General features: G+C 36.7%; 1 protein-coding gene across 5 annotated transcripts in view; it reads right to left on the reverse strand.

Annotated features, from left to right (window-relative positions):
* otx2b (orthodenticle homeobox 2b) overlaps positions 1 to 25,868 on the reverse strand; it is an 83,450-nt gene that overhangs the window by 23,516 nt on the left and 34,066 nt on the right. For 2 of the 5 annotated variants that reach the window (XM_048191687.1, XM_048191686.1), the window contains exons 3-4: positions 24,916 to 25,003; positions 14,355 to 14,414 (exon numbers count right to left, since the gene is read on the reverse strand). The gene's annotated coding sequence lies outside the window, so the exon portion shown is untranslated. Of the gene's footprint in view, positions 1 to 14,354; positions 14,415 to 15,522; positions 15,770 to 16,237; positions 16,308 to 24,915; positions 25,004 to 25,868 lie in introns of those variants that run through there. The other 3 variants (XM_048191693.1, XM_048191691.1, XM_048191690.1) reach the window with 3 other exon arrangements.

Here is a 25,868-nt window from a genome sequence, read left to right on the forward strand (position 1 = left end):
TTGGTCCATTAAATTAGCTGACCTTTCTCCATGTCTCTGTACTTTGGATTGGCCAATTACACTGGCTGAAGTGATCATTCTAAAGAGCATAAAATGGAAATGATATTCATGCTGTTCTCAAAGCAGTCTGCCTCTCATATGTCCTCACACCAGGGCAGAGAGTTCATCAGATATAGCCATAATGTGTAAGAATGAAAAAGCATTTAAGAAGGATAATGACCCAGGGTTCTGCTATTATGTACTAAGAGATAAGCACATTTTGTGTTTAATAATTCAGATATATTATATGCATAATTTTATGTTAAATAGGCCTTTCTACTGATCTATTTTTGAGTTTTTTTTCATGTAATTAAACATTTTAATATTTAAAGGTATGTATTGGAAATTTAAAAATGTCTGAAATGCACTCTAGTGGTGTGGCACCCTATTGTATAATTTTCTGATCTCTTTTTCTTACTATTGTTAACTTTCTCCTTTTAAACTATCCATATCAATAAAATGAAGTATTTTATTGGCATATCATTTATATTATGCCAGAAAGATCGTATTTACAAGTTTAACATACATGAACGTCACCACAAAGTCATAATTATGAATGGGAAACTGTTAATTTGTTAAAATGAAAGTTGCATGTACAAAATACCATAGTATTGTACAATTATGATAGAATATATAATGATTCAATTTACAGCACCTTCATAAATTGAATAAATTATAAAATAGCAAATACAGCCGATGCACACTCTTTATTCATCATTTTGTAGATGCACTTAAAAATCTTGTTGAATTTTATGAAATAAAGGTTCATTTGAATGTACCTGACATCGTAATTATGATGTCCAACATAAATACAAACTTCCCAGGAGGACTTGAATGCACCAATAAACACAATATATTTTTGACATGGATTATATGTATACACAGTATATTTACAGTATTTTTTTTATTAATGTTTTTTTTACAAACATAAAAAATACTTTGATTCTGCATGTTTCTTTATATTATCTATGAGTTGTTTACAACTGAAACAAATTAGACTAAATGCAACCCTGCTGCGATGTGTAATGCAGCACACGCTGACTGCTAATATTTGTGTATATTAAGCCTTGCCATTACATAATTATTACTTTGATCTAATGTTAATGTACTCTGATCGTAAGTCTCTGCCTCAGGGGAGTGTGCAGTGTGTATAGGTGATATTTCTCTATGTATCACACAGATGGGGGGGCCACAGGGGAAGTCAGTCCACGGGCCTCCACAGAGTTCTGTGAATGATTGCACACCACGATGGCTCCCCTTGTACAGTTTTGTAGCCTAAATATTTTACAAACTTAATTGGCATTCTCAAGGGAGGGCTGCCAGCTGCCTGCCTGATGGCATGGATGTTTAATTACCAAGCAGGCATGGGCAGGCAGACGGGCAGACTGTCTGGAGAGACAGTGAGGTGGTAACAGAAAGACTGTAAACCATTTACAGTATAAAGAGCTTGAATTTTGCTCTGTATTTAAAGTCATTTGTTTTAAAGGTGCAGTAAGTGATTTCTGTGAAACGCTGTTGAAAGTGGATCAGACCGAACAGCACCACACACTTCAGCCAATCAGCAGTAGGGGGCGTAGACATTCATGATGGAGGAGGAAAGAGAGTGAGCAAGAGGGAGATTTGAAGAAAGACTGTAGAAAGAGACATGGCTGAGAGACATTACAAAAGAGAAAATGTCAGAGGAATATCACTGGAAAAAGAAGAGGTATGTTTAGGGAGGAGCTTTATAGGAGCTGCATTAATATTAGAAAAACTTTTGCTGAAGCCATTAACCAGCATTATTTCACTTATTTTTAAAACAGTTGGTGTTTAACAGCTGAATGTGTGGTGGAAAACCACATTACTCATGATGCTGTACAGAAAAGTCGACTAATCAGAGAGTTGGAGTGAGCAAATCATGCCAAAAGAGCCTACTGCCATGAAGCTCCATGAATGACATAATCGAGTCAGTCTGGATATGCTGTCAAAATACTGAAATATTTGTTACATATATATATATATATATATATATATATATATATATATATATATATATATATATATATATATATAAATGTTTTTAATTTAATATCAATCGCGATGCTTGGTTCTTTTTCTCATTAAAGCAGTTATGTAGTCTTGTACCTTTGTCTTTTTGTCTGAATACTCTTTTGCTTTAAATAAAAGTTTTTAATGTTGTGATTCACCTCATAGCTGGTTGTCTTGGTTCATGGCTTATAACACTTTAACGAAGACTTTATAAAAATCCTTATGGGAAAAATAAATGGAAAAAATACTTCCAGAACCAGTGCCGCTGAAAAAGTGGACGGGCACTAATAAACTCTTTTGGGATCAATTGTGAATAAAGTGTCCCGAGTGGAGGGCAATTTGCATGGAATTGCTGCTTATGTAGAACATTCCATATTAGTGACTTATGAGGTTCCATCTTTGTTAGGATGCTGCCTTAGAAGGCAGCTGCCTATGTAGGTACTAGGCAATGAGGCAACTCACTAGGTTTTAGAAAAGTTTTAATGCAGATGCAGAAAACTTTGAGTTCAATCTAGTAAAAAGTCACAGTGATTTCCACACATAATAGATGGGATAGTAATTTTACATTAGCTTAACAGCCTATGACATATGCAGTGGTCTCTGGAAGTATTTAAATTATTAAGAAACATTTCATTACATTATAATTAAATATCAAACCAAGTATCACCAAGAAGCAAACCTTTTCTCAGTGTTCTAACAAAGTAATCATATGGACATATTTCACTAACACTGGAGAACCAGAAAATGTCCAAATACTTAATTTGTTAGAATTTAAAACCCAAGAAAGCCATGCCATTGTACTACTTTAAAATTCCCTGGCATTTGCCCTAGTTCAAAAATAAATTGTAATATTTTAACTTCAGCAGTAAGTTTAGTAAGTCCTCCAATAAGTAGCTGGAGTATTTAGATAGAGTGTGCTTGTCTCTGATAAATGGAAACTCTCAGAAAGGTTGTTCATTTATTAGTCTTTGACGTAGATAAAAGCAGACACATTAAATTTCCCAGTGCTCATTAGAATCAAGGATCTGAGAATACATACAGCAAGTTCTTATGTCAAAGTACCAAATCTTTCTCTATTTTAATGACCTGCGGTAAGACTGTCAAAACTCGCAAGAGGAAAATCATTTTAAAACAGAAAAAAATATGTATTAACAGTGTCCTGGCTTTCTAATTTATATATATGTATCATATCATAATTTTTGTTAAATTTACAGTAAAAAAAATGGTAGTTACACTTTATTTCGTTGGTCTACTTTAGACATTCTACTAATTACAAGTATCTTTGCAACTAATTGTCATTAAAGTATGAGTAGACTAGTAGACTTTTGACCGTAGTAGACTGTTAGGTTAGAGTTAGGGTTAATACAATAAGTTGACAAGTACTTGCAAAGTTGTCTTTTGGAGAACCAACAAAATAAAATGTTAGCAGATATTAAGGAGACATACTATACTCTAATGACTGGTAGCTTACATGTAGTTGCAAAGTTACTTATAGTCAGTAGAATGTCTAAAGTGAACCATGGAAGTTAAATGTAACCAAACTGGCACCTGTGTCTATCAGAACTTTAGTGTGATGTTACAAGCATTAAAAGGACATGAAACCTCAAAACACTTTTTGAGATGTAAACAGATATGTATAGGCTGCACATCATTGAAAACACTAAAGGTACTCATTAATGTTATTCATAAGTGAAAAATAGTTATTTTTGCATTTTTCAGAGCGATTTCTGTCTTCCGGTTTGAAAAGCTGAGTCGGAGCAACGTCACAAAATCTGACGTAATCGTGTACTTTCAGCCCAAGTATGGGCATGGTCGAATATGCTGACGTAGACCGTTTCGAGCGATTCTCGACATATATTCATGACATAAAGCTCATTCAATCCAATCACTGCGCTGTAGTATGCATAAGATTATAAATGCGGTATTATGCATGAGGAACTTCTCTCGCCTCGGTCTCTTGTCATTCAGAGACATATCGTTGGTGTTTGTTTCCTCAGTGCCACAACACAATGTGTTTTCCTGCGACATGACTAGAGCAGAGGTTTGTGTGCATGTGGATTGTTTAGCTGTAATCTACCAGCACAAATGGAAAATATATTCGCGTGAGATCGCATTACAGCGAAAATGTCACAAAAGTGCGACTCATTCACCTCTGCCTGCTCTAGCTGCGTTCAAACACGCGAGCCGTAGGCTGTTTCCTTCAGCACAGCAGCACATGAGTGTTGTTTGTATTTTGCTCGCAATGCGGTCAGAACTGGAGTTTGAATACAAACGTATGAAAAATACGACTGTTATGATATACATGCAGAGCGCGCATATGATCGGTTTCAGCACGGAGCTTCGCGATGAGTTTAATAACACTAGCCACGTGGATCCTATAGCTCGTATACAGAATAAAGTATCCGTGTTTAAAGTTTTTATTTCACACATTCTCCTGCACCAAACATGAACCAGCACGGTGTAGTTATGCACACATATTTCATCAAGTCTTCTTCAAATGAATTATATGTGCAAACTGGACACTGATACAGTGGTGTAGCCTATTTGAACGCGACGACACGATTATTCTAATAGACAAAAGACTGATTTTGAGACTGCAGTGCTCGTAAACGTAATCAAAGTAGCCTATTATTAGCCCTATTAAATATTCTTTATTCTGTTTAATGAGTGTGTTGTATGTCTGTGCTTCATTGGTTGTTCTCTCCCCTCTTCCCCCCCTCTACACTCCCACTTTTCCAGAGCTTTACACGGCCATTTTTACAGAGTTTTTGCAGCTCAGAGGTGTGAACGACCAGGCTAAAACAGGGGGGTTTCATGACCCTTTAAGGGATGGTAATTGGTGGTAAAAGGCTATACGATGACTTAAAGTACATCAAAATATGCCTCTCTAGTATCTACTGTGGCCAATAACGATGCAAAGGCAATTGGCAGTGATACACACACAAACACGAAACATAACAGACAACACTAAAATAATGAGCAACACTTTACAGTAAGGTTTATTTGTTAACATGTTAGTTAATTACTTTAGTTTAAATGAACTAACATGGAATGAAAAACACTTCTAAAGCATTTAGTAATCTTAGTTAATGTTGTCAACATTTACTATAAAAATTAAAAGTTGTATTTGGTAGTAATATTATTTAATGGACCTGAGCTAATATGAACTAACAATGAACAGTTGTATTTTTATTAACTAACGTTAACAAAGATGAATAAATACTGAACAAAATGTAATGCTCATTGTTAGATAAAGTTTGTTAATAATGCAGAACAATTAATAAGAAGTACACTGAACTACATTCAGTTTTTTACATTTTTTTTTACAGTGGTGTCATGTTAATGCAAGTGAAATTTATCTAAGCCTGCCTCTGCAATTATTAAAGGTGGTTGTGTGTTTAAGGCTGCCTCTAAGAATAACAGAGGGATATATGTGGTATACAAAAATATACGTGTTTTATAGATCTAGTACTATCTCTATTAAGGAGACAGAGGTATGCATATATGGGGTGTCCCTACAGGAGACAGAAGAATTTGAGTGTTGAGTTGAAGCAGCCAGTGATGTTTGGACGGTAGGACATGTTGACTCAACGTATCTCATTACTGGTCCATGTGTCTGCATAGTCATGTTGGATAATGGGCCCGCAGCAGCAGCACGCCAACAGGAAATGTAAAAGTTACAGGCTTTCAAGGGTAAACAGGCTCTTTGCCTTTTGGTTATGTAGAGACAGTTGAGCAATTTACAAACATCAGTCAAAGTAGCCCATGTTAATGATGGATCTTGTTTTAGACATGAGGGGCCAGCAACCTTTGGCTAGATTATACATATTTTGACTTATCATGATAGAAGACATAAGTAACACTTTACAATAAGGTTCCAATAGTTAATATATTTAATATATATTTGTTACAGTATTAATTAATCTTTGTTAACGTTAGTTAAAAATTTAGCTCAGGTCCATTAAGTAACATTAACAGCAATATTTTGATAATGTTTGAAGTCATTAACATTGAGTGGAACAACACTGACTCTTCTTCCTGTTAAAAGATTAACTTTTGATTTTAATGACGTATTAAGAAATGTTGAAAATAACATGAATGGAAACCTTAAATGGAACCATATTGTAAGTGTTATTAACATATTTTATGATGTTGGCCTTATTCTTGAAGTGTCATCATCAATTTGGGAAACATAGACAGATGCTGATGTGGATAGAGTGGTGGGAATGAACATCCTAACTGATTTACTGGCTCAGTTAAGATGAAAACAATGAATTCATTTTTATTTTAGAAGTAGTTTAGGGACCCGGAAACCTTTTGAGAGTGAAATTGCATGGGTGAAAATAAAGTCAGCTCCTCTCACAGAATGCAAACAAATGGGAGGATTTACCACATGACATCCACCTTTGCTATTATGAAAAATGCTAACCGTTCAGTAACATTTCAGTGTCTCATGAATGGATTTTTAAATTGTAAATTTAAAATTCACAACAATATACATTAATAGCACTGTAATTACATAGTAATAACATAGTTATTATTTAGTAATGGCAAAGTAATAAATTGTAGGTCTTGCGGTTAGACCATGAATATCTCGAATGTTTCTAGATTTGGTATAGAGAGGTGACATTGCTCAGATACAAGTTGAGCACAGGATGGTACTAGAACACGGGACTTCTAGCACCATCCAATGCTCAACTTTTGGTATCTGAGCGGTGTCGCTGATGATTAGTGCACGCACCCTGTTTTCTTAATCCGAGTGTCTTGTGTGCGGCAGGACTCTGTCAGGACCCTGTGAGGCAGGCATACTTCTTTTCTGGAGGGTAATCATGTTTTGGTTACTGACGACTGAGGCTAATCTCTCCACCAGCCTGTAATATGGAGCCCGAGTGGCCACTGATATGTGCCACCATTCGTGAATTAAGCTACTTAATAATCTTATTAGCTTACAGTCATCCTTTACTGCACCTTTCATGTGACTTTAGAAGTCCAAACAACTAGCTCTTCCTCTGTCTTTCCCCCAGACCAGAGGATCATAGCCAGTCTAATTAGCAAACTCCTTCATCCACTGCCCTTACCCATAGTCCTCTTCTTCAGCTGCCCTGCTCCCACAAGTCTTTGGAACCAGAAGCCTTCTCTAAAATGTCTTTGGTGTATCTTTACCTCTAGTTTGACATTGCAGTCTTACTGCCAATGTCCTTCTCTCTAATGATTGTTTCAGTATATAAAGTCACAAATCACAAATGCATGAGCCAACTGGTGTCCTCTAATTGTTTATCCAAGTGTTGGGGGAGTAACTGACAAAAAGTAGCGATGCTGCTAACACAGCAGCGTGACAGTAGCTCAGCTGTTTTCAAAATAGAGTAGTTTTTCCAGTAAAGAGCTACTTTTTCCAACACATGGGGTGTAGCGGAATGATACAGCACTGTTTTTAATGCAATGCTCCAGTCTTATAGCTGAGTAAACTAAGGCAATATTTAAATGGCTCTCTTAGAATGTTCTCTCTGACTCATATACACTCCATATACAAGCCATTTTGGGCTTTTCTTGGGCTTTGAAATTGTCGTAACCACAAATTATTGGTCAGGAAATTAGCAAAATTTAAGCAAGTGCACTACTTAAAAAGCCATCGCTGTCTCAGAAAAACATCAAAGACAGAGTGAAGTTTTTGGCAGAATATAGGAGTGATGAATCACAATGAAACACGAGTTGCATGGTGATGCTCCAGAGCGGTCTTCGAAAATCTGCTAAAAATTATAATAATAAATGCATCTCTACCACAGTGAAGCATGGAGGAAAAGTGTCATTGTGTAGGAAGGCTTTTTAGCTGCTGGTATTGTTGAGCTACTTCACTGTGAAGTCATTTAATGCTTTGGGGTACAGGAGAATATTGCAAAATGGCTTGCTTCCCTCAAATGAAAAGTTATCTAAAGAGGAATGATCAGATGTTATTTTTCAAAAGTACAATGCTCCTGCCCAAACTGCAAAGACAACCAAGAAGTGGCTTGAGAACAAGTCCATCAGGCTCATGTTTTGGCCTTGGTCAGAGTCCAGATTTGAACCTATAGTAAGTGTTTGACCACTTAACTACTATTGAGTATTTAACTACTCGTTAACTGTTAAAAGCCATTAACACTGAGTGGACTCTTCTTCCTATAAAAAGCAGTCTGCAAGTTGAGGAAGGCTATTCCGTGCTAATTTACTTTATCTAGAGTATTTGTGCAATTGCTTCTAACTTCCTGACCACTGATTTGTGATTAAAATGGTTAAAACCATTAAAAGACCACTAAATATTTTGCCATTTTTGGCTTGGCCCATTTCTTTGCACAGTATAGTAGTGTTCATCCCATTTATATATAAACTGATTAAAAAAACAAAATATTTGAGTCCCTGTGGATTTTTTTATAATGTAATATATAATTAAATGCTACTGGTTGTTATTTTTACCCAAATATTCCTAAAAATCCATTGCACTTAGAAGAAAAAAGTTATATGAACTCGATAACTGATCATATTAAGCAGAACCGAATAAGTTGCAGAAGATTTCATTTTCCTAGCATGCTTTGCTTCTGACTGTTTAAGGAGAGTGCATTTTGAAATTTTTGTCTTTGGTAAAGATGGTCCAGACTTTCCCAGGCTGTGTGATTTCTTCACACTTCATTGCTCACAGAGTAGTGTGTAAAAGTGGAGAGTTCTTGCATATGTGTGTGTGCGTGGACAGGTTCATTTGCTCTGTGAAGAGTCATGCTTAGGGTAGATGAAAGTAGATGAAAGACTTCATGTCTTCACTTTAGCAGGTCAAGTTGAGCAGCACTCATCCGTGAAGAGACCCTCTTTCTCTTGAACTAAATTGCCCTTCTCACTCTCCCTTCTCTTACTGTTTTTCTCTCTGTTGCTTCTTTCAGACTTTGAGCTTCAGATTTATAAGATGTCAAAAGTGCGACTCACCGTATATATCAAAGTGAGTGGGGTTTATCAGTAATGCATAACTACAATTAATTCAGACATCATTAAAGCTTAAATAATAAACTGATAAATCTGCTTTTTAAACTCTGGAATGCTGTCTTGGTTTACTTATAAGAGTTTTCCTATCACCACAATTATTATTTTCTTTGGTAATCAATGCCACAAATGCTGTTAATAGAACTTGCATTGAACTCAGAACATTCCATTAAGGTCACAATGGCACATGTTCACCTTTCACAGACTGTATGTTTGTTGGACTGTATGTTATTGCACTACAGTACAACCATAACAGACTCTTTTCCACCATCAGGCTGAATGGAAACCAGGCCGTTACCGTTCCAGGCCAGTTGGCACGATTGCGGTTTCTTTTTCCACTGTGATGCTACGAAATCAGGATTAGAATACGTTAACCTCAGTGATGCAATAGTTGCCGACGGCGTGATATTGTAGGGTAAACACTAGAGTAAGCATGTTATGGGAATGATGACATCATACAAAAGGTAAAAGTTCAGACTAGCTACAAAGGACATTTATTGACATAATATTATCTGAGTAGTACTGACATATTGAGGGTAACACTTTATTTCGACGGTCCACTTTACATATTCTACTAACTATAAGTAACTTTGCAACTACATGTCAACTAGCAGTCATTAGAGTATGAGTTGACTGTCTGCTTAATATCTAACACTTTATTTTGATGCTCCCCAACAGACATTTTACTGACTATAAAAGTCTAAAACCTAACCATAACCTAACAGTCTACTACAGTACACTAATACTTTAATGAGAGTTAGTTGACATATGCTTCATAGAATGTCTAAAGTGGACTATTGAAATGAAGTGTAAGCCACATGAAAAACATAAAAAGTGTAGACATCTATAAACATTAAAAACATAAAAGTAAAGACATGTATGTTATGATGCACAACTGAGAAATGAGAAATGTTTCTTGAGCAGCAAATCAGCATATTAGAATGATATCTGAAGGACCATGTGACACTGAAATTCAGCTTTGCCATCACAAGAATAAATTAGATTTGAAATTGTAATAGTATTTCACATTATTACTATTTTTCCTGTATTTTGATTAAATAAACGTAGTCTTGATGAGAATAAAGGCCCGGGTATACCTCACTTTCCGCACCCGGACGTGTCTCGCATGCAGTCGTGCCCGTGCATCTTTCAAATTATACTCAACCGCGGATGTGCGCGGATGACCAAGTTCGACACATGCGCAGTACAATTCAATTTATGAGTCGTGTCATCAGCGGGACATTTGCTGGGCAGGATTGGAGAAGAAAAATAGTGCATCCACCATTGCAACATAGTTGTATAACAATAATATAATATACATCAAGAGAACAAGAATCAAAAATGATGGAGAAGGATAAGCTTCTAAGTTTACTTGTCCTGTTTTTGAATTGTTCTTTCCACACTCTTCTTCGACGACTGCACACTGTGCTCAGTACTGTGTCATCTAGTGGACTCTTCTGTCCTGCTTGCGCAAGCGCTGTTTCACGCGTACCGTCTGTCCGGTCTTGAAATTTGGGCTGCACGCGAACGGCTGAAGTATACTTTGGGCTTAAAGGGTTAGTTCACCCAAAAATGAAAATAATGTCATTTATTACTCACCCTCATGTTGTTCTACACCCAAAAGACCTTTGTTCAACTTTGGAACACAAATTAAGATATTTTTGATCCGATGGCTCAGTGAGGCCTGCATTCACAGCAATGACATTTCCTCTCTCAAGATCCATAAAGGTACTTAAAACATATTTAAAACAGTTCATGCGAGTTCAGTAGTTCTACCTTAATATTATAAAGCGACGAGAATACTTTTTGTGCGCCAAAAACCCCCAAAATAACGACTTTTCAATAATATGGTGATGGGCGATTTCAAAAGTTTTATGAATCGAATCAATGACTCAGATCTCCTATCAAACGGCTAAACTGCTGAAATCACGTGACTTTGGCTCTCCGAGTCACTGATTTGATTCGCAAAGCTCCGAAGCAGTGTTTTGAAATCACCCATCACTATATTAATGAAAAGTCATTATTTTGTTTTTTTGGCGCACAAAAATATTCTTGTCGCTTTATAATATAAGGTAGAACTACTGAACTCGCATGAACTGTTTTAAATATGTTTTTAGTACCTTTATGGATCTTGAGAGAGGAAATGTCATTGCTGTGAATGCAGGCCTCACTGAGCCATCAGATTTAATCAAAAATATCTTAACTTGTGTTCTGAAGATGAACGAAGGTCTTACGGGTGTGGAACGACGTGTAATAAATGACATTATTTTCATTTTTGGGTGAACTAACCCTTTAAGGGACCTCTTTCACAAAATTTTTAAGGATAGTGCACCTCGCTGACAAAAAAGAAGTGTACAAAATACTATATTATATTAGAAAACCAATAAAATATCACTAAAGGCATGGTGGAAACAGTTTGTAAATAAACCATGCCAAACTGGAACTGAAACTGTAATCGCATTTATAGTCCAATGGTGGAAATGTGCTTTATGTCTCTCTTGACAACTACTAAATGTTGAGAAATAAAGCATAATCAAATTACAAGAGTTATCAATGCACACACAAAACTGAAAAACACAAACTATACCTCAGGAAGAACAAGCTTTATGGACTCTTCACCTTGAAGCTCAGCTACCTGTGTTGAACAAGCCCCTCTCAGTCAAACACAATTTCCCCCATGAAAATGTTTCTACATGCGTTTCACAGAGTAAACAGCAGGGAACTAGGAGACTTCAGAAAGGGCAACATCAGGCTGTTGTTTGTTCCAGAAAACAAAAGGGCCTTTTGCCGCTATCAAACTGCCATTAGATACGGGGAATTGAGCGCATGTCTCTCTCAGTGCTCCAAACGCTGGGGTGATAACACTCAGCAAAGGCAGGCCAGCCTGCTAATTGCACACCGAATATTTATAGACCAGACAATTAGCTACTGCCTTTTATATGCAAACAAACAGCAGCGGCAAGGCAACAGAGCGAAGGAGGGATGGACGAGAGGAAGTAATTAAGATGCTGAAAACAGGACACGGACATGCTGTCTGTTGTACAGTGATTTGTGGCAAACAAACACAATAATTAGCCTGTCATTGTGGGATAATGAAATTGCTGGTGTCTTTCGCTCTCTGCCAAGTGCCATTCGGCACAAGGACGTTTTACTCTGAGTCCGCAGCCATATGGCGAGGAGAGGGAGTGTGTGGTTTTGTCTCTGAGAGTTCAAAGGTGACAATGTGTGGCGTGGCTCTCGGGAGAGGTGAGAGCGACTGCTCGGATGAGGTGATTTTTCATGCCACCGCAGGAACGGAAATAGTATTGAGTGGCTACGTGTTGGCGCGCATGTCGACTGAATTGTCCTCTGACAAATACAGTCACGCGCCTACACTCCTACTTTGTTTAACCACACTAGGAGACAAGCAGTTGGTATCAAATATTGTATGACGCATTCACAGAATCATAGTTACTTTTTTTTTTTTTGCCTAAGGAAATTTATTAAGAACATTTATTAAATTTAGACAGATGGGTTTTGCCAGAATACTGCAGCCAAAGAAAGCAAGCAAGTGGCCTAAAAACAGATTCTAGACAACAACAAAAAAAAGAAAAAGGCATGAGCAGTTTGTTTAAGGTTATTTTTTATTATTGTGTCTACCTTTTTAGCATTTGTTAAACATTTAACTGAATTGAAAGTATTATTATGTATTATTTTTGTGTATTATTTATCCTTGCATCATAATGCATGCAATATAATGTCAGTGAGTGTTTATAGGCATGACGCAAGGTGGAAACACCTTCAAACATTATGAAATTACTGTAACATAGAGACTTGAAGGGTTAGTTCACCCAAAAATGAAAATAAGGCCTTTGCCTTATCTGACCTTTGCTCATCTTCGAAACACAAATTAAGATATTTTTGATGAAATCCGATGGCTCAGTGAGGCCTCCATTGCCAGCAATGTCACAGAACCTCTCAAGATCCAGAAAGGTACTCAAAACATATTTAAATCAGTTCATGTAAGTACAGTGGTTCTACCTTAATATTATAAAGCGATGAGAATACTTTTTGTGCGCCAAAAAACCCCAAAATAAGGACTTTTCCTTTTTTTTTTAGTGATAGCCGATTTCAAAACACTGTTTCGAAGCTTTACGAATCTTTCGTTTCGAATCAGTTGTTCAGATTGCGTATCAAACTGCCAAACTGCTGACATCATGTGACTTTGGCGCTCCGAACCACTGATTGGAAACAAAAGCTTCGTAAAGCTTCGAAGCAGTGTTTTGAAATCACTAGACATTGTTGAAAAGTGTTTTTTGTTTTTTTGGCACACAAAAAGTATTCTCGTTGCTTTATAATATTAATTTATAATATTAAGGTCTTATGGGTAGAACAACATGAGGGTGTGTAATTAATGACATAATTTTCATTTTTGGGTGAACTAACCCTTTAATATATGTCAATATATGACAAAAGACATCAATGTTCAATAAGTAATAACATTTATAAAAGTTAATAGTTAACAGTATTATAAACAACTCTTCTAACAGATAATTTAATTCAGTAGATGATATTTAGACTTAGAATTCAACTGATGTGCATTACAGGTACAGTACATGTACTGGCTATTTAATAACTTCTTTAAGTTTTACAACTTCAAATGTGGCTCAGAGCCTGAATTATCTGTTTTATAATGGCATTTGTATGTATGGGTCTCCATAACGTGCATAAAGGGAATATTTCAAAGTCTTCAGACCCTGTAACGGCTCATTCAGACAGGAGTGTTCAGTCTCATTGAGTTTTTCTGACATCTCATTTTCTAGCGTTCCATATCAGCTTTGTAGAATTCCTTTCATATTCACTGCATTGTGCTAAAAGACAGAGGCACACTGCAGTGCAATATGAAGAGGAATGAAACAGGGGACGTGTCACTGTTTGGGGGAGAAAGAAATGTTCTCTTATCAGCATGTATTTGGGTGTGTGTGTAAGTGCTTCCTTATCAGCCAGTATGTACTGCATGAAGGTGTGTGAGACTGGGGCCACAGGTTCAGCAAACCTCCGGTTCTACTGGGCAGGATCATTCTGAGAGCTGAATTGATATTTGGCTCTGATAGGGCCCATAAGAGTGCCTTTGTTCCGCACTATTGTTGCGGAGCTTAAGCTCAAACCCTCTTCATCTTCCTGACTGGCTGGGTTAATAACACTGATAAAGCATCACTTTGATAGAATCATCTCTTTTTTTTCCTGCACATTCACTCGCCTATCTGTCTCTCTGTGTATCAGTCATGAATACTGTCATCTCTTACCTTATTCATCCCCTCGCCTCGTCCTCTGTTTTCCTCTCATTCTTTCTCCACAGCTAATACCTGCCAGTCAAGAGAGAAGAACCTAATGAGGGTGTTTATGTGGTGGTTATTTAGAGGATGCTTTTTCTAACAGCAGCTGCATCAAACCAGGTTTTATGTGTGATTTTACTTGTTTGTGAAACAGATTCTAGGCAAATAAGGGTTTATAATGCTCTTGGGAGATGATTGTGCCATTTGCAAAGGGGACAGCTGAGTATCATGGAAAATATTTAAAATTTGGGTTACACTTTATTTTGATAGTACACTTTAGACATTCTACTAACTTTAAGTAACTCAAACTCCACCCCCACAACGCTTGTGTTCATCTGCCTCCATTTTTGAGTGCAACATCCAATCAACAACCAATAAAACCAAGCCCAACTATTACACTCAGACATATGTCACAATACAGAAGAAAAGATCTATCACTATACTTCTATTTCATCGCTAATCAGCTGCGATTCCACCGCAGGAACTTTCCCCAGGAACTAGGGAGTTTAGGGTGGTACTCGGTATATTAGAGGTGAAATTAAATAAAAAAATTGAAATTGCTGTTTGTTTTATACCTAAATTTGTTTCAAACTTGAATTGTTGTCGTAATTTTTAAAATGTACTTCTTAAAAAACAAGAACAATATCCCATTTGCCATAACAGTATGGGTCAATCAGGATCTGATTTTTCCTTGTCTTGGGTAGAGACATTGGGAACGGTTCCAGATTGGGCTCCATCCTCTTAATGGAAAAAGGTGTGTGTGAGTTGGCTGTGGAGTAATGATGGATGAATCAAGTTCACTCGGACAGCTAATGTAAAATCCTCAAATTCTCAATAAAGTAACTGTGCACTTCATTCAAAGACCATTTGCATGACATAACAGTATGTTTGGCTGTGATCTTTGATCACAGGCACACACTAATGTACACACACGTACACACGGTTAACCTCGCAGCTATGGTTGCCCATTCATTTGATTTCATATCCTCTCTCTGTGTCGCTCTTTCTCTCACCCTCTCCCTTTCCCCCTTTACTAATCTCTGCAGGTATTTCTCTCCTCTGCATTATTAGAATGCAGCCAATGCTCTCTATTGATGCATGTCAGAGCTCATTCTTTCATCTCCAACATTTAATTTACCATCCTGTTGTGTGGCTAATCCCGTGTCGTGCCATTTCCTCCACTCCTCAGATTGCTCTCTCAAAGCCCCTTCTTTTGGCCAGATAAAGGGGAAGGTAATCGCCATTGTCAGCCACAGATACACCACCGTGGCCCTCCCCTCGCTGGTCCCCCCCACTCGGGTCCAAATGAAAGGGGCTGCGCTGGCCTTCCGCCTCACTAATCACTGGCCTGCCTCTCGGTAAGAGTGGAACCAGCGGCTAGTGCACTTTCATCATGAGAGCGAGAGAGTAAGGAAGAAAGGGAAATCGAAAGAGAGGGAGAGAGAGAGCAGTCTTTCCAAAAAATGTACTGTATACCAGGGTCTAAAATTAACTTTTGGCCACACCTTCCAACAGCAGGTGAATTGAAGAGAATATATATATATATATATATATATATATATATATATATATATATATATATATATATATATATATATATATATATTTATATATATATATTTCATGTGTGTCACTTGCAACATCATATACAGTTGCTCCAAATTGTATTTGTCGCATTTAAAAATGATGGACTTTGCAATATAACTATAAGAAAATTAAATAAATATATATAATTAGAAAAAACGTACCTATGCATACAAGCAAAGCATTTCACAAAAAGCATTTTAGATAAAAAAAAAAATAGGATAAGTTCAAAATTATTATTTGAACAGTTAAAAGATATATATGGATACCTTTAGACTGTCAGTGAAACATGCTCATTGTTGTGGTTTCTCTGCTAGGACACCTGTGTAAAACATCATACATCTACTAAAAATCCCATTGAAAATTGTTGGTTAAAAGTAATTGCTCAGAAAAGTTAGCAGTCTTGCATTCTTTGCAGATGCTACTTTGTTCATATTTTGTTATCTAATGCATTTTTAGATGACATTCAAACAATTTTAATTGTCCAACAGTGTCCAAATAATTCTTGGTGCCACTGCACTGTATGTGCTCAATAATTACAACATTCTTATTCTATGGTAGTTATGTATGGAAGCTTGTTTCTACCACTGAATAAAAAAATGAAACAGGTGATTGCGACTTTTTATCTCACAATTCTGACTTTTTTTCTCGCAATTGTGAGTTTACATCTCACGTTTCTGACTTTTTTTTTTTTGGAACTGTGAGATATAATCACAATTGAGTTATAAAGTCAGAATTTCGAGATATAGTCGCAATTGCGTGTTATAAAGACAGAATTCCGAGATATAAAGTCGCAATTGAGTTATAAAATCAGAATTGCGTGTTATAAAGTCAGAATTCCGAGAAAAAAAGTACGAATTGTGAGACAAAAAGTCCCAATTACCTTTTTTATTTTTTATTCCGTGGCGGAAACAAGCTTCCAAACATAAATACTTCCAAGGAGTGGAAAAGCTTCCAAGGAGTGGTACTCCAAGGTACTTAAAAGAATACAATGGTAAATGTCAAATTAATATTTTTGTAAGTAATGCTTTCCTACAATATCATTGTCTACACTGCATTATAACATCAAATATAATTAGTTACATTACACTGAACAGCAATTATTGTTCACAATTAATTGATTTTGGAACACCACTTTACTTCAAATTTATCGTAAAAGTCATCTTTTTTGCGGCGATGACTTGGCCCTCTATAAATTCAATTGCCTCTTGAGTTGAAATGGATCCAAAAACATTTGTTAACCCGAGGACACGAGTAGAAGCGGAAGGGCACGCTAAACGCAGGGCTTTTTGCTTGTGTCGGACACTAAAACCAATCACCTCTTCCGACATGTCTCATTACAGTGTCTGCCTGAGAGTGGGAAATCCTCTTTGACTCAAGTTAAGGGGCTGCTTAATATACAAAGCAAATTAATGGACAACATAGACTGATGCTGCAGTGGTACTTGGGGATGTTGGAGGGGGGTGATGGTGGTGGGGGAGATGATTGCCTGTGATGTGGCCCTAGCTTAAGGTTGTAATCCCTGGCCAACAGATTCTCTCTGTCTCTCTTCACCCACACGGAGGCCCTCGGCCAAGGATCACTCCGAGCTTAATTAGAGAGAGAGAGAGAGAGAGGGAGAGAGAGACATAGAAAGGGAGGGAGGAAAAGCAAGAGAGAAATCGGATGGAGGTGTAGCTAATTAAGATCATAGCTAGGGCTGAAATGCTCTAAATTGCAGCGCTGCAGGAGATGAGTCCCTGGGGAAAGGGATAGGATAGGAGGGAGGATCAAGCGAGACTGGGAATATTCTTTTCCCATATAGTCCGAGATATGGGCCTGGGTCAGGGATTAGGTTCTGACTGGGAGTCAGTGGGTCGAGAGGATGCTATTACTTGATCGTTTCGTTATCTTGCCTTTATAAAGAGCCCTTGGTTGGATTACGTTAGTTTTCTTCATGTGTTTTTCATTGATATAGTTATTACTTGATATCACAAGGATGAGTAATGGACAAGGATAAAGCCTTGCAGGCGGCATGTGTAGATAGGACAATCACAAAAATTACACCAAATCAGAGGGAAAGGTGAGAGTCAACATCTCTTTGATGCAAAGAAATTGACTTATTATGAGATGCCAATCCCATTTTTCAGGAAAAATTATGTAAAAATATGCAAAAATAATTGCAATAATAAATCTACTATTAAGGTGAACTAAGAGGAGAACTGGCCTCCCAACTGAGCATGATTTCTCCCAAGTTTTTTTTTTCTCCACTACTGTCACTTGATGGAGTTTGGGTTCCTTGCCATTGTTGCCTTTGGCTTGCTTAGTAGGGTTTTAAAAGACTCTTAATATTCAGTAATCTAATCGATTTTACAGGACTGACACCACCACATGAGAACAAAACGTGAACTTGAGCAGAATAACGACACTGCTGCCTTCTGCAGAGCTGCTTATGCTGAACTGAACTTGTTTCATAATTGAATAATGACACTATTGTCCTTTTTAGACCTCATATTTGAAGAAATCTGCATCATTGACCCAAGGAACTAGGGACTTTGGGGTGGTACTTTGGTGTGTTTCGATCACAGGGACCAGAGTCTAAATGAAGTTCTGGGTAAAACCCCCGGCAAATTAGTACTTCTTCAAAGTTCAGGAGCTTTTGGGGGATGGGACATGGGTGCTGAACATGCTGATTGGTTGACTAAATGCAGCATTTTACTTTGACCACCATTTTTAAAAGTCTGCTGCGGTGCATGCAGTAAGAGTTGTTTGCTATTCGAATCAACAATGGAGTTTAAAAAAATACGACATATGGACCGACGATGAGGTTCAGGAGCACGAAATCCAGTGGGAACTGGAAAGTTGCGCGCAGTCCTACGTCATCTTCACGGTACTTTAGTCCGAAACACAGACAGCAACAGGTCTGGGGGAAAAAAGTTCCTAGGAAAAAAGTTCCAGGGGCAAATTGTTCCTGGTAATTTTGATGGAAACACGGCTACTGTGAAGCTGCTTTGAAACAATCTGTATTGTAAATGACTTGACGACTGCCATATTAGGATAATTAATCAACTCCGACAAGAATCTAGTGGTTAGCACATATGACAGGGATGGGCAACTTCTGTCCTGAAGGTCCACTGTCCTGCAGAGTTTAGCTCCGACAATGATAAAAAAACTCACCTGTCTATAGCTTTCTAATCTTGAAGACATTGATTAGCTTGTTACGGTGTGTTTGATTAGGGTTGGAGCTAAACTCTGCAAGACAGTGGCTCTCCAGAACTGAAGATGCCCATCCCTGATCGAAGGCTAATGTACTAAATTACACCAACACAGACAGTAATGCTTGTACATACCTAACATGTTCTGGTGTTACTGTGGCTGTAATGAACCTCAAAGGGGTTATAGAGTTACCTTCAAATGTCCGTAAACATGTTGACAGTTTAACTTTTACTTGCTCAGCAAGATTTTCTCCAAACTGTTGCTCTGCCATGACAATACTTGACCTGACAAAGAAAAATGACCATTGAAGAAACCTGTTAACACTAATGCCTGCTACAGTGCCCCTTGTGTCAATGCTGAGAATACAACATGAAGCCTACTCAAATAAAACAATGTATGAAATTGAATATTTAGAAGTAGCTAGCTTGTGTAGCTAGAAGCACTCACATTCATTAACTTACGTCAGGCCTACCAAATTGCATACTGGTGTTCATGAGGGTGATTTTAGATCAAGTTCAAGTTAAAATCCAGTTTACATCATGTCCTAATTATTCCACTGTAATTCCCTGTTGGGTCCTTGCTGCCCAGTAAATATTAGTCCATAAAATTACACACAAATGTCCAACACAACCATTTAAAAGTCTAGGCTTAGTTTTTAATGTTTTTGAAAGAAGACTGCATTTATTCCATAAAATAACAGTAAAACAATAATATTGTGAATTATTATTAAAATTTTAAATAACTGCTTTATATTTGAAAAGATTTTAAAATGTAATTTATTTCTGTGATGGAGCTGAATACTCATAATCATTACACCAGTCTTCAGTGTCACATGATCCTTCAGAAAAAATTCTGATATTTGGTGCGCAAAAACATTTCTTATTATTGTCAATGCAGAATATTTTTCTGCTTATCTTTGTAGAAACTTTTTTTTTTTCAGGATTATTTGATGAATAGTTCAAAACAACAATTTATTTGAAATAGAAATCAGTTGTAACATTATAAATGTTGTTACTGTATTGCTGAATAAAGTATCAATTTCTTAAAAAATAAATAATCTTAATGACCCCAAATTTTTTAAAAATAATGTATAAGATAAATTCCACATATGGTGCTCAGTGGTTCTGTGGTTGCAGGCAAAAATATCAATTTTTGCCCATTTACACTTCATTATAACATTTTGTGGCATCCAAAAGCCCATTACACATTTTCAATGACACATTCCCCAGGTAAAAAGTGATAATGTTAATAATAATATTCCCTATAATGCCACACAGTATAAGGTTTATGCTACTAAGCTGCTATTGACGCAGTGTGTGAGAGGTGAAAGAGCCCGGGGCTATGACAGCCCTGTGCGAGAGTGTGTGTGTTTCTCCGATGGGTTTTCCTCAGGCAGTGTTGATCCTGACTCCCCCGCTATGTCATTACTTAATTGGCTCCTTTGACTAGACACGTGTACAATTTTGATTGTTATATCCCCTCTGGAATTTTAGACAGGCTTCTAAACCCACAGTTTTACGCCTTTTAGGATGTTACATTTAGATGCCATGTTTTGGGGATAACCTTTAACAGACGTCAGCATTTGTTGGTTAAAAAATAAAAAAGTAAAAGTCAGATGTGGCCTTGAAAAGGTCTTTATGCTCAGACACTGAGTTGTGGTGCTCAATCTGGAGAAATGAGCTTGAATCAGAGTCGCGTCAGTCCTTGATCATGTTCTTCATCCCATTAATCATTCCTGCTAACTCTATACTGATAAAAAATATAAAAAAGACTGAAAATAAAATGTTCAAATGCAAAATCTAACATATAAAATAATAATACAAAAACAAATAAGACAAAAAATAGCTACCCAAAAAACAATTACACAAATTTATAGTATTTTTATAGAATATAACAAATTATAATTATAACATGAGCCTACAAAATTCTAAAAACCTCTTTATAAAGGAAGAATATTAGATAAGTACATGTATTTAGAAACAGGAATGCATGCTGCGCTCTTATAAGCTAAGCTACGTTCGCGTCGCCTAGTGACTGGAATATTAAACACTCTCTCAGTTAATAAAAAAGATATCTGTTACTTCGAGGGTCAACGCCATCTCATCTTTTGGGTAAAAATCATTTAACCAGTTAAACATAGGCAGAATCTTTCTTCCCTGCTCAATTCCTCTCTCCTCAGAAACTTGACCTTTGCTTGTGGAGGATTTTTTATATTGGCGAACCCCTCCTCTGCCAGTTGATAAAAAGCGAAGTATCTGAATGTAGCAGGAGAGCTATTATAGTACAGCCCTCCGCTCCCTCCTCCCTCCCCCCCAGCACCTCTCACCTTTAAATCTGTCTTTTCATATTCCTCTCAAAGCCCCTTGTCTGGGAGAAAAAGACACACTAAACAGGATCTCTGGGCAAACAAGTGACGAGGTACAGAGAGGGCGAGAGTGGAGGGTGGGAGCTATAGCAGACATTGTTAAAGGATTCTTAGACCAAGAAGTAAAAAAGTGAAGTAATAACTGCTCTTTTTTTTGTGCCGTACATATATTTAGTGTCATTTTTTGGTGTTTGTGAAGAAAAATAATCTGTCTGCACAATCAAGCAATGAAACTAGCGAAACACACGACTGTTGGGGTGAGCAATGACTTAAGAGTGAAACAAAAGAAGGTGTTTTAATATAATGTAGCCCCAAAATTTGGACAGTCACACTTAAAAAACTATGGATTTAATTGCATTGATAATATATTTGAAAAATGTGCCATTTGTAACCAAATTATGATAGGGAATATATATTTTGTCATTTTTATTGAATTGTTTTTAAATACTTTTACCCACTTGTGAGTACATGCTATGATCCACTAACGTTTGACAACCAGGAAGTGTCCAGCCAAAAGTATTTTTTTGTCTTAATTTTAAACAATATCTACCATTTAAAATTTGAAAAACTTTCTGAAACTTTAAAACTATTTTCTAAAAAATAAAACATTGGTTCAGCAAAAAAAAAAAATATGTTAACGTTTTCCACTAGAATTTTTAACTTAAGCCAGTTGGGAGAATTACATTAATTCAAAGCAATATTTTGAGTTGATCCAACATAATGTTTTAAGTAAGGTGAAGACGTTTTTTTGCCACAGTAAAAACACATTTCTAAGTAACATGAACTTAATAATTGTCAACATGAATGCAACTATTTAAGTTGATCCAACATAATGTTTTAAGTAAGGTGAAAACGTTTTTTTGCCACAATAAAACACATTTCTAAGTAACATGAACTTAATAATTGTCAACATGAATGCAACTATTTAAGTTGATCCAACATAATGTTTTAAGTAAGGTGAAGACGCTTTTTGGACACAATAAAACGCATTTCTAAGTAACATGAACTTAAAAATTATCAACATGAATGCAACTATTTAAGTTGATCCAACATAATGTTTTAAGTAAGTTGAAGACGTTTTTTTGCCACAATAAAACGCATTTCTAAGTAACATGAACTTAAAAATTATCAACATGAATGCAACTTTTTAAGTTGATCCAACATTATGTTTTAAGTAAGGTGAAGATGCTTTTTGGACACAATAAAACGCATTTCTAAGTAACATGAACTTACCAAGCACCGCTTGTCACCATGATGGTAAATCTCCAAAAACCCACATTAACAGAAACTCTTCTAAATTAGAATAACAAAACACTAATTACTGCTAAATCTCCCTTACCATTAATCTTGTGCAAAAAACATTATATAACACTTAATTTTAGCATTTACTCTCCCTTTCACGTGCCATGGGCAAAGCATGATGGGAAATATAAATCCCAGCCCAGTTTCACTTAACTTAAGTTCGTCTAAATTAAAAGAAGTGTTCATACAACTCAAAACAATGAAACACGTTTACACGTCATCAGATTGTATTTTACATTAACAGAACTTAAAATTAAATACATTTTTGATTAACTGAAAATGTTAAACTATGACAAGTCATGATAGTATATCAAATCAATAGGCATAATTTGTGTGTCATCCAAGCTCAATAAAATAACAATTACAAGTAAAAAGTCTAACAGCATTTCAGAACTTGATTTTTTATTTCACAACAATATATATATTTAAGTAATGACTAAAGGTCCCCTGAATTCGTTTTTAGAGTGCAGGAAGTGAGGTGCAATGTAAAAAAGAATTAGTAAAAAAGTAAGTAACCTGGTTGCCCTAAAATTTTGAGTTCATTGAAATTAAAAATTTGAGTTAATACAATGAATTCGAGATTGGTTTAATCAACAGAAACTCAAAATATTATCTTATCTGAACCACATTAATTATTTAAGTTGATTTGACAGAAGAAATAATGTTGTGATAACAAATAATTAAAATATTTTTTTACAGTGTAGGGGAATTTAAGGCAAAATATTTGTATTAAATCAAAGCTACAGTTTATATTTTTTTAAAGGAAAACAAAAACAAAAAACAGCAGTGTTACAAAATGTAAAAGTTAAACAAGCATGTGGGCGAACAATGCAGCGTCACATAGGACTGCATTTGATGTATTTCAATTTGGAGATTAACAGCAACTCGCGACCAACAGGCAAAATGGCGAGACAAATGAAATGGGTAATGAGGCTACATGAGGCAATCCTGAAGACTGGCCCGGCAGCCATAGCTGTGACTATGCCGTTTAAAGAAACAGTCAAACGGTAATCACGCAGCCGTGAATCATAAGCCTTAGGTAAGCTATGTAATGCTGGTAAGACGGTGAGCTGTGTTTTATTGGTGCAGAAAGAAATCCCTCACACCATTCAGAGAAAGAATCACAACAGTAATACCATTAACTTGCACCAGGGATCTCCAAATGCCATTTAATTGCCAATAGCAGGCCTATTGTTTGGTGCGGGTAAACACAGACTTGGCAAGAGGGGGGTTCAAGTTGAAGGAGCGTCAGACTCTGGGCGTCTGGCGACCAGTGGCCCCTTCTCCCAGTCCCTGAAACACGAAGAGGGATTTATACACACACACACACACACACACTAACATAGCCCCCTCATCTCCACCTAAGCTCCAGAGTAACTAGCTTAACTAAAGTCTTCAGAGACGGTAAATTGGGGCAAAGTCTTCTCTTCCTCTTCTTAATACCAGATTTGTTCGACAATGTGATTTGAGGCTTGTCTATTCAAGGCCTTTTTGGGTTCTGAGCAAAGGGCTTGAGGCTCAAGGCCATTTTACCCCACTCATATTATAGGCCCATTTTCATTCGTGTGTGGATTTGTGTCTCTGTGCTTATTTTATGGAGGTGTAATGTTTATAATTCTGATTACGGTGGAGTTTTTGTTTTGCTGTGAACTGCGATCGTGAAGCAGCACTGTAGCAGGTGGCCGTAATGTTGTTATTTAGCTAAGTTGTATCAGTTTCTCTTTTATGAATTTCTCTTTTATGCCCAACAATGGTTTCAGTGAAAGTAGTGAATGTTTATGCCTTTCTGTTTATGCGGTAAATACGTGTCTTTAGGGTTTTGTTCACTGTTCTCTGACAGGCTTGTTCTAAGAGAGCCGTGATTGGCTGCGAGCGGCGTGCAGTAAGTGTGTGCGCTGTGGCTCACAGCAAACTCTATTGTCCACAACTAGAGTCTGGCCAATGAACAGCCATCACCAGTCCTCACCGCTGATTGAGTTTGACAGCGCTTCAGGAGGAGGCAAGCAAAACGTTTTTTGGCCTTTCATTTGAAAATAAAAAAATTTTTTTTTCCTATTTTTTTTAGAGGCCTCCTTTCTTTCTTACCTCACTCACCCCTCCTTTCCCAGCACCCTCTGTTCTTCTGTTGTGACCGGGAGGTTAAATGATGGAGAGAAAGGACACACTATCAAACCTATGAAAAAATTCAAAATAGTCCAATTTATTAACGGTTTTTGTACTTCAAGCTCTATTTTAGTCATGTTTGTGCTGTTGTCATGTAATGCCAGTCAGGTACAGCCGATTTTCAATTTCAACTATTTATTATATGCTTTTTCTCAGAACTGCAACCCTGCTGAAAAGACCCGTATAGCTGGTCACCAGCATATGCTGTGTTTTGGATGCTGGTCCCCTAGCATGTGATGCTGGTGTGATCACCGGGTTTCTTAGCTAACTTAACCAGAAAGGCTACTTTGGGCAGCCAGCTTCACCAGCTACAGTAAGTGTTGAAGTGTGAACAATGAACATTCATGGCAATGCTGGTCCACCATTTAGACCAGCATCAAAACTAACAAGTACAAATCAACCTGTATCAGCATAAACATGCATGCTGGTTAAATCTTTTCAGATATAGGGAACGTAGTCTTAAGAAAGAGTGAGCAGTTATAATTCATTCTTACTTTACTGTATATGCAAGACTCACCATCATATCATCATCAAAGACATTATGTTCAATGTTACGAAAAAAAAACATCCATTTCATTTTAATTCCTAAAAAATATTTTACAATTAATTTATGTTATAATCTCTTAATTTCCATACGTAATGTTGTAAAAAAAAAAAAAAAATAGTAGACTAAAAGAATGTATTAAAATTAGGGGTGTAAAGATATTCTCATGCCACGATTCGATACATATCACGATACTGAACTCACGATACGATATTATTGCGATACTCCAAGACAAATGGTAAAAGTTTAACAAAAAAATGTGCTGTTGATTAAAATGCTAAATTTGGTATTGCACTTGGGGTGGAAATGAATAGGACAATGGTGACACCAG

This window comes from Megalobrama amblycephala, linkage group LG5 (genome assembly GCF_018812025.1).
Source record: "Megalobrama amblycephala isolate DHTTF-2021 linkage group LG5, ASM1881202v1, whole genome shotgun sequence".
Classification (NCBI taxonomy): Eukaryota; Metazoa; Chordata; class Actinopteri; order Cypriniformes; family Xenocyprididae; genus Megalobrama; species Megalobrama amblycephala.